The following is a 14,201-nucleotide window of genomic DNA, read 5'->3' as shown; positions in this document are numbered from 1 at the left end:
TTTCTCATGTTTGTTTACTTTTTTGCAGTTGAGAGTTTTCTAGAGTTTGAACGTGATTCTAGGTCTTAGAAACTTAATATTTAGTAATTTAACTTAGACTAATTAACTTAATTAATAATTCAATAACCTAATTTACTAAAATGCCCCTCCTAAATTGACTAGAATTAGAAGAACACTTGACTTGACCCCCACATGTGCACGCATGCCCCTAACCACCCTAACCACCCTAAGCGAATTCTTGCACATTTGCTTGCACATGGGTTGCTGCTCATTTCTTGTTGTCGGAAGGATCCTCACTATATCCTTTGGCACATCTCACTCTAAATTATCATTTTAAATTATCATGTGCTATGGCAACTAGGGTTGACACTTGGATGCCTCGTACCTGATGTATGTAATATATAGTTAAAATTTTTAGCTTAGGGTCTTTATTGTAGGTACAATTCCTAAATAAAGTTGGATTGGAGCATTTTAACACCAAAGTATATCTTAATACATATAAATTTGCTAACACCCTTAAGCCAATATTCTCTAATATGCCCAATATTACTCAATATTGGGTATTGGGATGCCTATGTACCCCAATACCTATTCTTAAAACTGAATAGACTCTTGACTAGACAAGTACATTTTCTTAGAATCTCTATCTTTATTTCCAATTGTGATTAATTGTTGTTAAGTAATAATGTTATATTGGAGTATGCCTTATACTAGGATTATAGGGTGGTATGATGTTGAATTGAAATGTCTTGACTATGTTGTGAGATTGATTAAGGTGTATGTGATATAAGGATGGTAGAAACTATCAAGGTATCTTAATATGCTATAAAATGCTAATGTGTTGAAATCACTTATATGAATTGTAACTTATACTCATACAATTCTTATTGAGCTATTGATGATGATGAATATACAAGGGGTATACCCCATAACCTAAACTAAGCTATGATCGATAATTAAAGGCTTAAAGACATTTCAACAAAGGGACTTTTACACTGAGTAACTTGACAGTGGAAGATGATGACTTCCCAAACAAGAAGATTTTCCCTATAGTTCAAAATTATATGTTGACTTCCCAAAGAGGAATACTAATCCAATGGATTCCCATGTTAGGAGGCCCCAACTACCAAGTGGTATCAAGAGGGAATATACTATCTCTTAGTTCTTGAACTATGTTGCCCCCATAAGAAGACTAGCTAGTGGATCCACCTAGAAAGTTATGTTTTTGTTTGGTTCTACTTCGGCCAGTACACCACCTTTCATAGGTGTAAGGGTTTATAACACCGGATTCCATACTGAGCTCATGTGGTCTATGCCAGTGAAGGTAAGTGTTCCCTGAAGTAAAATAAAGTGACGAAGTATAAACTAACTAAGGTTTCTTGAGAGGTTTAACTTAGCCCAGGTAGGCGTATGGGACTCTACCTATGCCTTGCACTAGTTGACTTTGATGGAAGCTTTAGGAAGTTGATATTATGTAAGCATATGATAATGATGTATATGATGATAATATATTGATGCTACAATGTAAATGTCTATATATGATGATGATTATACTCTTGATATATGTTGGACTATATTGTTAAACTTATACATTGGTTATCTTTCCTTGTTGTGTTTACTTGGTTGGGCAAGGTTATGGGGCTTTGATTGATCATTGCACTTGTTGACTTGATAAGGATTCATGATTCGTTGTCTTGATTATTATGATATGATTGACTCTTATTCATTCTTGTGATATTATTCATTGATTATAGGGTTGTAGTAAACCATGGTTTCAAGTATGTGGGGATAAGGATTACTTGTGAGATAGTAAGCATGTTTGGTTGGTTGACATGACTTGCGTGACTTTGCATTAAGTTCCTGTAAGGGTAAGATGGCATGTTTTAACTAAAAGTCCTTTTTTATCATGTTTTGATTGTATATGTGCATAAGGTTTCATAGTTAGTACATGTGGAGTACTAACTCTATTTTCTTCCCTTTTTCCCAAACATTTTAGGTTCCATCGTTGAAGAATTTCTAAGGCGGCATTGTTGAAGGCTTGGATTCTTCCTTTCATCAAAGTGAGGTAGGTCCTCAACATTTGTGGTCAATGCCATCATCTAGCTTACGGACTTGTTATGAGCTTAATGACTCTTTCATTTCTTTCCTTTTCAATTGAGTACTATACTTTTTATGACTTATATGTAATCTTGTTGGATTGATGTAAGGGCTATGCCCATATTGTAATAATTGTTTAGATGGTATGAGATAAGACAATTGTTGAGACTATTCCTATATTTTATATATTTGTATGTGCAATAAAAGTAGAAGGCTATTTAACCTTCCTATATGTATGGTCTATGTATACTTGATATGAATATATTTTATATGTATGTAGAGGACTATGTAAACCTCCAAGTAGTTATAAGGAAAGTTTTGAATTTTTCCGCATTTTTCAACCTATGAATGTACTGATATGAGACTAAGAGGCTAGTCTTAGTCCTTAAAAAGGAAGATGATGATGGTTACATCTAGAGGGATAAACCCAGATGTGACAAACTTGGTATCAAAGCATGAGGTTGAATATAGTTGAGTTATGTCTCTCTCTCTACCACGTCTATGAAGGTTTGTATTCATAATTGTGAAGTGCGCCACACTTATGAGTAGGAACCTATATGATGCTTAGGAATCACTCTCTTTCTTGGAAATCTTATATCGTGCCAATAGAGTATACTTATGTGTGATTTTACATCTAAACCTATTATTGTGATTATAGGAATCATGAATTCTAGAAGAAATACGGCTCGAAGACTTGAGGAGGAAGTTGCTAATGCGGGAGCTCCTCCCTATGGTCACCAAGTTCCTGCTCTTGAGGAAAATGCTAATGTTGACCAAGCCCCGGCTAACCCTCTACCCACGGAGGCGGGGATGAGGGGTATTGTTGCTCAAATGGCCCAAGCCATTACTACTCAAGCACAAGCTGTGACGGTTCATGCCCAAGCTATGACAGCCCAAGCCAATCGAGAGATTGTTCCCCGTCCTCATCAACAAGTCCCTACTATGGCTTCCTGTCTAAGGGACTTCACTCGAATGAATCCTCCTACATTCTATAGGTCTAAGGTTGATGAATACCCCCAAGAATTCATCGATGAGGTCTATATGATACTATATGCTATGGGAGTGTCTTAAAGTGAGAAGTCCGAGTTGGACACATACCAACTCAAAAATGTGGCTCAAACTTGGTATAAATGGAGGGATAATAGGCCTTTGAGTGGTGGTTCAGTGACTTGGGATATCTTTAAGGTTGGTTTTCTAGAGCGGTTCTTCCCTAGGGATATGAAGGAGGAAAAAGTGGTGGAGTTCATCAATCTTCGCCAAGGAGGACGGAGTATCCATGAGTACCCTTTGGAATTCATTAAGTTGTCCAAATGTGTTCCTTCTCTGGTCTCCAATCCTAGAGACCAAATGAGTCGCTTTATTCCGAGGGTGTTGAAGGACTTACAAGAGAAGTACCAATCGGCCATGCTACATGACAACATGAACATTTCCCGTCTTATGGTGCATGCAAGAAGGATTGAGGAGGCAAGGGCTAAGCGAAAAAGTAGAGATGCTAAGAGAGAAAGGTCATATGATGGTTGTTCTTCAAAGAATAAGCTTGAAATAAAAGACAAGCCTAGATTAGAAGCGGGTTTCTAATCAAGTCTTTTCTACATTTCCAAAACCTGTGGGTGATAGGGTGTCTAACCCTAAATTCAAGAGGGGAAAAGGTACTAATTCACCAAATGAGAAGCCTACTTGTAACAAGTGTGGGAAGGGCTATCTTGGTGAGTGCTTGGTAGGAAAGGGGATTAACTTTAGTTGTGGAAAGAGTGGTCACAAGATGAGAGGTTTTCCTAACTTGAAAAGTCAAGACAAGGGTATTTTTCAAGCTCAAGCAAGTGGTTCTAGTGATGATCCAAAGAAGAACCGCTTCTATACTCTCCGCTCTAGGGGTGAGCAAGAGACTTCTCCCGACTTGGTAACCGGTATGTTGAAAGTTTTCTCTCTTGATGTATATTCCTTACTTGATCCCGGTGCTACTTTATCATTTTTTACACCTCTAGTAGCTAAAAAGTTTGATATTTTACCCGATATATTGCATGAAACATTTATAGTGTCTACTCCGGTGGGTGAGTAAGTTATTGCAAAAAGGGTGTATAGAAATTGTCCAATAATATTTCCCAATAGATTTTCTTTTGTTGATCTAGTAGAACTCGATATGCTTGATTTTGATATTATATTGGGTATGGATTGGTTGCATTCATGTTTTGCATGCATTGATTGTAGGACAAGAGTGGTGAGATTTAGCTTCCCAAATATTTACTAAATAAGGGTTTTATAAGGCCTAGTATTTCTCCGTGGGGTGCTCCGGTTTTGTTTGTGAAGAAGAAAGATGGTTTCATGAGAAAGTGTATTGACTACCGCCAACTCAACAAGGTCAGCATTAAGAATAAGTACCCTCTCCCTCAGATTGACGACTTGTTTGATCAACTCCAATGGGCGAGTTACTTTTCAAAAATTGACTTGAGATCGAGGTATCACCAACTTAGGGTAAGAGGTGAGGATGTACCAAATATGGCTTTTCGAACTAATTATGGGAACTATGAGTTCTTGGTGATGTTTTTCGGTCTCACAAATGCTCTAGCGGCGTTTATGGACCTAATGAATAGTGTGTTTTGAAATTACCTAGATTCATTTGTCATTGTCTTCATTGACGATATCTTGGTGTATTCAAAGAATAAGGGTGATCATATGGGTCATTGAGAGTGGTATTGCAAACTCTTAGAGAACATCAATTGTATGCCAAATATGGTAAGTGGGAGTTTTGGTTGTGGTCGGTGATATTTCTTGGGCACATTATCTCTAGTAAGGGAGATGAGGTATACCCAAGGAAAATCGTAGTGAAAAATTAGTCTAGACCATTGACTCCAACCAACATTAGGAGTTTCTTGGGTCTAGCGGGTTATTATCGAAGGTTCATAGATGGTTTTGCGTCTATTGGGTCTCCTTTGACTACTTTGACCCAAAATAGTAAGAAGTTTGAGTGGTCGAAGGCGTGTGAGAAAAGCTTCCAATTGTTGAAAGATAGGCTTATTTCCGCTCCGGTGTTGACTTTAAAGGAGGGTACAAAAGGTTTTGTAGTGTATAATTATGCATCCCAAAAGGGGTTGGGGTGTGTGCTTATGTAACATGGGAAGGTTATAGCCTATGCCTCTAGGCAATTTAAGGTACATGAGAGAAACTATCTCACTCATGACCTTGAGTTAGAGGCAGTGTTGTTTGCTTTGAAAATTTGGAGGCATTACTTGCACGGAGTTCATGTTGATGTCTTTATCGATTATAAGAGTCTCTAAAACTTGTTTACCCAAAAGGACTTGAATCTCTGACAAAGAAGGTGGCTAGAGTTGTTGAAAGATTATGATGTGAGTGTCCATTATCACCCTGAGAAGGCTAATGTATTTGTGGATGCCCTAAGTTGTATGACTATGGGTAGTGTATCCCATCTTGATGAAGCCATGAAGGACCTAGCAAAGGAAGTACATAGGTTGGATAGGATGGGGTTGAGGTCGGAGATTTCTCCAGATGGGGGTGCTATAGTTCATCATAACTCCGAGTCACGTAAGTGGTTGAGGTGAAGTCCAAACAACAACACCTTGATCTAGCCTTAATAGAGTTGAAATAATCGGTTATCGGCAAGTTGAATGAATCATTCTCCTTAGGGGGGATGGTGTGTTAAGGTACCAAGGGAGATTATGTGCTCCCGGTGTAGATGGGTTGAGGGATCAGACCCTAGAAGAAGCACATGGGTCCCGCGACTCAATTCATCCAAGGTCGACAAAAATGTACCATGACCTAAGGGAGATATATTGGTGGGCAGGTCTAAAAAGGGACATAGCGGAGTTTGTCTCTAAGTGTACGAATCGCCAATAAGTAAAGGCCGAACACCTAAAGTCGGGTGTCTTACTAAAGAGATCCAAATTCCTACTTGGGATTGGGAAGATATATATGGACTTTGTAGTAAGTTTACCTCGGACTCAAAAGTCATATGATTCCATATAAGTGGTTGTGGATTGATTGACTATGTCCGCTCAATCTATTACCGTCAGTCTACATATTCGACGGAGGATTATGCAAGAATCTTCCTAGATGAGATTTTATGCTGCCATGGCATTCCGTTATCCATCATATCGAGTCGGGGTGCAGCATTCACATCTAGATTTTGGAGTTCGTTCCAAAAAGGGTTGGGTACTACGATGAAGTTGAGCACCACTTTTAATCCCCAAACATTTGGTCAAGCGGAGCGTATGATACAAACCCTTAAAGATATGCTTAGGGCATGCATTATTGATTTTAAAGGGAATTAGTGTAAACGTTTACCTTTGGTGGAGTTTGTCTATAATAATAGTTTTTGCTCATTCATTTTCATGGCTCCCTATGAAGCCTTGTATGGTAGGAGGTATAGGTCTCCTATTGGATGGTTTGAAGGGGTGAGCCATCACTTCTTGGTCCCGAGTTGATCTATAAGACTTTGTAAAAGGTTCATATCATAAGAAATTGATTGCAAATGGCCTATAGTCGGCAAAAGTCTTATGTCGATCATTGGAGAAGGGATTTGGTGTTTCAAGAAGGAGATAAGGTGTATTTGAAAATTTCACCAATTGAAGGGGTGGTTAGATTTGGCAAGAAAGGGAAGTTGAATCCTCGTTATGTGGGTACTTATGAAATCTTGCAAAGGGTTGGTAAGTATGCCTATGAATTGAAACTTCCTAGTGAATTGGCTTTGGTCGATCCGATTTTCCATATTTCTATGTTGAAAAAGTGTATCGGTGGTCTTGAGTCCCTTCTTCCTATTGAGGGTCTTGGTGTCAAGGATAACCTCTCTTATGAGGAAGTTCTGGTTCAAATTCTTGATAGGCAAGTCAAGAAGTTAAGGAATAAAGAGGTGGTTTCCGTAAAGGTGATATGGAAAAATCATCTAGTTGAGGGTGCAACATGGGAGGCTGAGGCCGACATGAAGTCTCGTTACCCTCATCTTTTTGAGAATTAAGGTTAGTCATTCTTTAAATAATATAAATATGACTAGAAGTTAAAGTATCTTGAGTTTTGGATGAAGCTTTGCATATTATGCATTTTTGAAAAACTTACAGTGAAGTTACGGTAGTATTTCTTTAAAAAACTTGAAATTTTTCTTTTTGCTAGTTTTGAGTCATGTTGTGCATTTTAATATGGTGAGTCTTCATTAAATGATATGTAGCATGTTGTTAAATTAAACTTTGTGCTAATTAACTCATGTAATGTATGTTGAGCTCACAAGTGTTGTGAGAAGAAAATGCCTCATGATGAAGTGTTTTGAGCATTATGTGTGGTAATATGAGTTTTGGTATTTGACTTGTTGAAATGGTATGATTTATGTTGATTTGATATTGTTGATTTGTTGGGCTAGTCTTGAGTTTATTCCTTCCTTCAAAAAGAGTTTTGGTGTCATTTGGGGACGAATGTTCCTATGGAGGGGGGGGGGGGATAATGTAACACCTTGAAAATCCAAGATGTGTCGTAAAGACTAACATAGATGTCATAAAGTCTAAGTATTGTTTCTAAGTCCATGTTTAATTGATATAGGTCATTTAGACCAAAACGTCCATGACGTATGGGAAGTTGGTTCAAAGGGGTGTTAGTGTCCTTTAACCTATTTGACTAACTTTTAGGAGTCGAAAAAGTAAGAAAAATTCATGGAAAGGTAGCTAATAGGTGTTTGAGTTCTTTCATGGTTGAAATGTCCGGGTATGATTCCCCAAGGACCAACCATGGGCCCTTGAGGAGGACCCTTGTAGTTTGATGCAATACTGCCTGGTAGTCTGCATCGATGGGAGATAACATGGTTGTGTGTGGATCGATGGAGAGTTGATGCAACCATTATCCCACACTTAGGCTGGTTGAGAAGGTCCCTTCACCTGCACAGCCTCTTAACTCATATATGGAGTGCAGAGGTGCAGGCTAAGTCTATGTGTGGATCGATGGGGCGTCGATGCCACCTTCATCCCACACTTAGCCAATGCATCGAAGACCCTCACCTGCACATTCTCTAAACTCATACACGGAGTGCAGGACGGAGGGGTGAGGGACCGTCGACTCACAGACGGCCCATCAATCAGGGTTTCGTCTGTGAGGGTTGAGTTTTCTGCCTAATATAAGTTGGTCTCATTTTAATTAGTTAGGGGGTTAGGTGGTTTAATTGAGGGTTAAGGGAGTCTAATTAAGTTGATTTAAGACCCAATATAAATACTCCCAACTCTCATTAATCTAAAGACAACTCTCAATTAAACTCTCTTCCTTCTATCTTATTTCTCTCTCTACTTAAACTCACGATTGAAGGCTAGAAAGGATTAGGTTTTTGGGTCTGGAGAGGGACGAACTCACCATCAAATTGTTGTCAAACATTAAGGTATGGGTTCTATTCACCTTTGAAACTCTTTCCTCAAAGTGTTCCTTCAAAATAGATTTCAAAAGTTGAGTTTTCTTATGGGTTTCATTCAATTACGAAATTGAAGTTATGAATTGAATTGTTAATGATTTCTTTAGGTTAAATTGAATAGATAAACATGTAATTTAACATGTTTATGGTAATTGTTGATGGTTTGGTCTAAATTGAAGAACATGATACTCAATCCCTAACACTAGGTAGTGATCTTGACCTATATTGTATTGTAATCATTTAATTAACTTGGTTATTGATTAGATTACTATCCTATGTTGTTATTATGATTAAATTAAGATTAATTATAGGCCAATTATTCTAGTTCTTGATATGTGATTTCAGTTATGAATTGTAATGTGAAATTAGCCAATTTATCTTGTCTTAAGTTGTGAGCTAGTGTTGAATTATGTTATAGAGATGCAATTGACCATATTATCTTATTGATTATAATTGTGTGATGTTACTCTCCAAATTGGTTTGAGTGATGAGTTGATGGTAAGACCTTGATGATAGACTATGAGAAAGAATTGGTAAGTCTTAGAATCTCTATCTTTATTTCCAGTTGTGATTAATTGTTGTTAAGTCATGATGTTACATTGGTATGCCTTATACTAGGATTATATGGTGGTATGATGTTAAATTGAAATGTCTTGACTATGTTTTGAGGTTGATTAAGATGTATGTGATATAAGGATGGTGGAAACTGTCGTTGTGTCTTGATATGCTATGAAATACTAATGTGTTGACCTCACTTGTATTAATTGTGATGAAAGGATATATACTCATACAATTCTTATTGAGCTATTAATGATGATGATTATACAACGGGTAGACCCTATGACCTAAACGAAACTATGATTGAGAAATAAAGGCTTAAAGACATTTCAATAAAGTGAACTTGACAATGGGAGGTGATGACTTCCCAAAGAGGAAGATTTGACCTATAGTTCTATATGAGATATTGACTTCCCAAAGAGGAGTAACCATCCAACGGATTCCCATTAGAGGAGGCCCCAATGACCAAGTGGTATCAAGAGGGAATATAGTATCTCTTAGTTCTTGAACTATATTGCACCCATTGGAACACTAGCTAGTGGATCCACCTAGAAAGCTAAGTTTGTGTTTGCTTCTACTTTGTCCGATAGACTACCTTCCTCGGTGTAAGGGTTTACAACACTGGATTCCACACTTATATCATGTGGTATATGTCGTTTAAGGCACGTGTTCCCTAAAGTAAAATAATGTAATGAAGTGTAAACTGACTGAGGTGATTTGAGAGGTTTAACTTAGCCTAGGTAGTGGTATGGGACTCTACCTTTGCCTTGCACTAATTGACTTCGATGGAAGATTTAGGAAGTTGATATTATGTGAGCATATGATAATGATGTATATGATGATAATATGTTGATGCTACAATGTAAATGTCTATATATGATTATGATTATCCTCTTGATATATCTAGTTGGATTATATTGTTAAAGTTTGACATTGGTTATGTTTTCTTGTTGAGTATACTTGGTTGGGCAAGGTTATGGTTCTTTGCTTGGTCATTGCACTTGTTGACTTGATAAGTATTTATGAGTAGTTGTCTTGCTTATTATGATATGATTGACTCTTATTCATTCTTGTGATATTATTCCTTGATGATAGGGTTATAGTAAATCATGGTTTCAAGTGTGTTGGGATAAGTATTACTTGTGAGATAGTAAGCATGTTTGGTTGCTTGACATGACTTGCGTGACTTTGCATTAAGTTCCTAAAAAGGTAAAATGACATGTTTTAACTAAAAGTCCCTTTTTAGCATGTTTTAACACGTGTAGTACTAACCCTATTTTCTTCCCTTTTTCCCAAACATTTTAGGTTCCGGTCGTTGAAGAGTTTGGAAGACGACATTGTGAAGGCTTGGATTCTTCCTTTTATCCAAGTGGGGTAGGTTCTCAACATTCAAGGGCAATGCCATCATCTAGCTTATGGACTTGTTATGAGCTTAATGACTGTTTCATTTCTTTCCTTTTCAATTGAGTACTATACTTTTGAATACCTATATGTGGTCGTGGTGGATTGATGTAATGGCTATGACCATATTGTGATAATCATTTAGATGGTATGAGACGAGACAATCATTGAGACTATTTGTATATTTTATATATTTGTATGTTCAATAAAAGTAGAAGACTATGTAATGTTCCTACACGAAGGGTCTATGTATACATTATGTGTATGTAGAGGTCAATGTAAACCTCCAAGTAGTTATAACGAAAGTTTTAAATTTTTCTGCATTTTCAACCTATGAATGTAATGACATAAGAAAAAGAGGCTATTCTTAGTCCATAAAAAGGACGACGACGCCGGTTACGTCTAGGGGTAAATCCAGATGTGACAGATGGCAACGAGACTTAGAGTCTAATTATGTATTATAATATAAAATATATATATATATATATATATATATATATATATATATATATATATATATATATATATAAAGCAATGTCTCTAGCATATGATATGCTATGAATTTTTTTTATTGCTATTTTTATGATTATGCAATGAAAGATGTGTAAGGGCTTGTATATGACCTCTGAGATGTCAAGTTTGTCGTGTTAGTTCTAGGGGGTGTTCCCCGGCCGTGAAAAACTTGGTATCATATCATAAGGTTATAGAAAATGGTTAAGAGTCAAAAGTCTCATATTGCCACGTCTAGTTAAGTCTCATTAATCGGTGGCGAGTCACGGCACATCTATATGATTTCTCTCTTATATTTCCTTATCTGGTGGTCTTTAAGATATGGTTGTTTGGAAAGGATTATGTCTCAAAGCTTGAGGGAGAAAAGGTGAGTCTTAATGCTTACTTTGATTTTGTGGCTTAATGAGTATGTGTGATGGTGAAAATTGGTATGTCTTGATATGATGCCATTATGGCTATAGATAATTTATGAGAATTGAGGTGATATGTTGATAAGGTATGGTTATGATGTGAACATAGATTGTTAATGGTTGCTATAGTGGGATGGATATCCCTTTTGAATGATTAGTTGATTATGGTTATGTATGATGGTAGTGAAATGTTATGAAATAGGCTTGAAGAGTTTTTGAGAAAAGTGGTAAATAGTGAAACAGGAATGGTTCCCTTATATATGTGTAATGCCTCATAGTTGCCCTTATGTGGATTGGAGTCTTTTGTATAGACTTGCTCCTAAGGATGGAAGATAAGTGTTGAACCTAGTAAGGAAATTGTGGATTATGCTAGTAAATGGGAAAACCCTTATGATTAGTTGATGAGTTCCTATATGAACCTATTCTAAGAGTGGAGAAAAAGGGAGAAAGGGTTTTGATTCCATGAGTTGGGATTATGTTTTTGCCCTAAAGTGACTTAGAGGGTAGTATGTAGCCCTCAATTCTCAAAGAGAAGGAGAGAATTGATGTTGACCTACTTTTAAGTGGTTAGTTGAATTCTAAGATTGATCTTAAAGATGGTAATTTGAGGATGTTCTTGGATGTATCTAGGCATGGTTGGTTGGAAGTTTCCATCAAAAGTGATTACCATTGTAGGTCTGGTCTTGACTTGCCATGACCTGATGTATAAGGGCATGAAGTTATTAATAATTGATTAGGCTTACCCCAAGTGGGGGATAATGTGCCTAGATTGTCAGGTTATGAGTGCCCTTAATGATCCTACTTTGAGTTCCCTTGAACTTCCCTAGGTTAAGAATCACTTCGAGTGATGGTTATCGAAGGGAGTAATCTAGCTACTCATTTGTGTTCCCTTGAATTGCTTGACTGGAAAGACTGATAAGTCCAAGTTCTCTTGGACGAGAAAAGTTTCTCTTAAAGGGGTTTACCCTAAGTGGGGGATGATGATGTTAGTAGTAAGGTGGTAGATATCCCTATCTTTTCCTTCTATTCCTACTCAAGATTGAAATAAAAAAGTTCCTAAGTAGCTTATTTATAATGGGAGTCTTGCATATGAGTATGAGTTGCATGTTCCCCATATGTTATGCATGTCTTGAATGGCACTATGTTTTCCATGTTATGAAAGGTCATTGTTGCTAAGGGTGTGGATCAGTCGGTTAGGTTTGATTTTACGTATTATCGGTTCAACCTATCTATTTTTGGTTTATAAATATGCTAAACCAACAACAAACCAATAAGTTATTTTTTTCTGTTTTTGGTTTATTGATTTTTGATTATTATCGATTCGGTTTTTGGTTTACTCAATAAGAAAATATCCATAAAAAATTATATGTCTTCTCACTTCTCAAAATATTTTGATATAGTGAAACAAAAAAGATATTGAGAAGTTGCATCAATAAGAAAATATAAAGTACAAAGGCTATAATTACATGTTATCACCAAAAACATAGTATGAATTTTTTTTATGGTTTTTCTGTTTACTCAATAAGAAAATGTCCATAAAATATTATATGCCTTCTCACTTCTCAAAATGTTTTGATATAGTGAAACAAGAAAGATATTGAGAAGTTGCATCAATAAGAGAAAATAAAGTACGAAGGCTATAATTAAATGCTACCACCAAAACATAGTATGAAATTTTTTATGTTAACTAAATTACAGACATTTACAAACTTGCAATTGCTACAACCTACAATTGCAAACTAAAACTAAAATAAAATAGTCCCACAAGAGTAAAACTAAAACTAAAACTAAAATCAAATAACAATAATTATGAATCCCTTACTTTTAGGTTTTGAGTAAATAGTAAAAACTAGTAAAGGGGCCTAGTCTGAAGTTGGTAGGGTACTAATAATTTGATATAGTTATAGTTTCTAATTATAAATTAAATTTTTAATATTTAATAATTAGGAAGGGTGAAATAATAGGTTTATCTAATAACCTAATAGTAAAAACCGATACTGAATTAATAAGCAAATAAATTTTTTTTATAAACCCATTAAAAACCCAATAACTCAATAACATTTTTTTCTATTCAGTTTATCGGTCGATTCGATTTTTGCACACCCCTAATTATTTCATGAAAAAGGGATTTCGATCAAATTGCATATTTCTCATGTTAGTGTGCCCCTTGATATGGTAAATGTGCATTTAACTTCATGAGATGGCTACATGAACATGCTTGATAACTCTTTTGATGAGGGTGTTTTGACCCGATAATGAGGTGTTGAGTTTTCTTTAAATAAGAAATGATGAGCCCTTTAAAAATGTATGACTTTTATTACTTAGAAATTTTTTTTGTAGCTCACTCTTGAGCATCAATGTGTGCCTTTTAATTGTAACAACTTCCCTAATGTTGTACGTTTATGAATGCTAGTGTCATGCTAGAAACTGAAGTTGTATGAAATAACTTCCTATTGTTGTGGTGTGATTTTCATTTTTACTTCATAGGAAGAGAGTATGAGCATATTTTGATTTGGGGTAAAAAAAACCACCTTAAAATGAATTGACCCTTGTGCATTGTCACGACCCAACCCGATGGGCCGTGACTAGTGCCCGTTTTGGACACCCACATACAAACCTGCTAAGTATAACCAACTGAAACTAAGACAATATGGAATTTAATCAAATCAAGCCAACCCAAACGTCATATATATATATAAAGAGGACCTGTTTCATAAGGAGTCATAACCATTCAACCGTAAAAACATACGCGAGCCGACAAGGCCGCCACTATCCAAAGCATAATAGCATGTGTAAGCCGACAAGGCTGCCACTACACAATACATAGTGAT

General features: G+C 36.4%; 1 protein-coding gene across 3 annotated transcripts in view; it reads left to right on the top strand.

The window, feature by feature from the left end:
* LOC138348569 (uncharacterized) overlaps positions 1-10,685 on the top strand; it is a 34,811-nt gene extending 24,126 nt beyond the window's left edge. The window contains exons 9-12 of one of the 3 annotated variants that reach the window (XR_011221277.1): positions 1,997-2,065; positions 2,756-4,004; positions 10,145-10,258; positions 10,355-10,685. The gene's annotated coding sequence lies outside the window, so the exon portion shown is untranslated. The remainder of the gene's footprint in view (positions 1-1,996; positions 2,066-2,755; positions 4,005-10,144; positions 10,259-10,354) is intronic. The other 2 variants (XR_011221278.1, XM_069298025.1) reach the window with 2 other exon arrangements.
* Positions 10,686-14,201: the final 3,516 nt, after the last annotated feature.

Source organism: Solanum lycopersicum, chromosome 5 (assembly GCF_036512215.1).
Source record: "Solanum lycopersicum chromosome 5, SLM_r2.1".
NCBI classification, from domain to species: Eukaryota; Viridiplantae; Streptophyta; class Magnoliopsida; order Solanales; family Solanaceae; genus Solanum; species Solanum lycopersicum.
The sequence above is the reverse complement of the archived record's forward strand: the minus strand, read 5'-3'. Positions and strand labels throughout refer to the sequence as shown.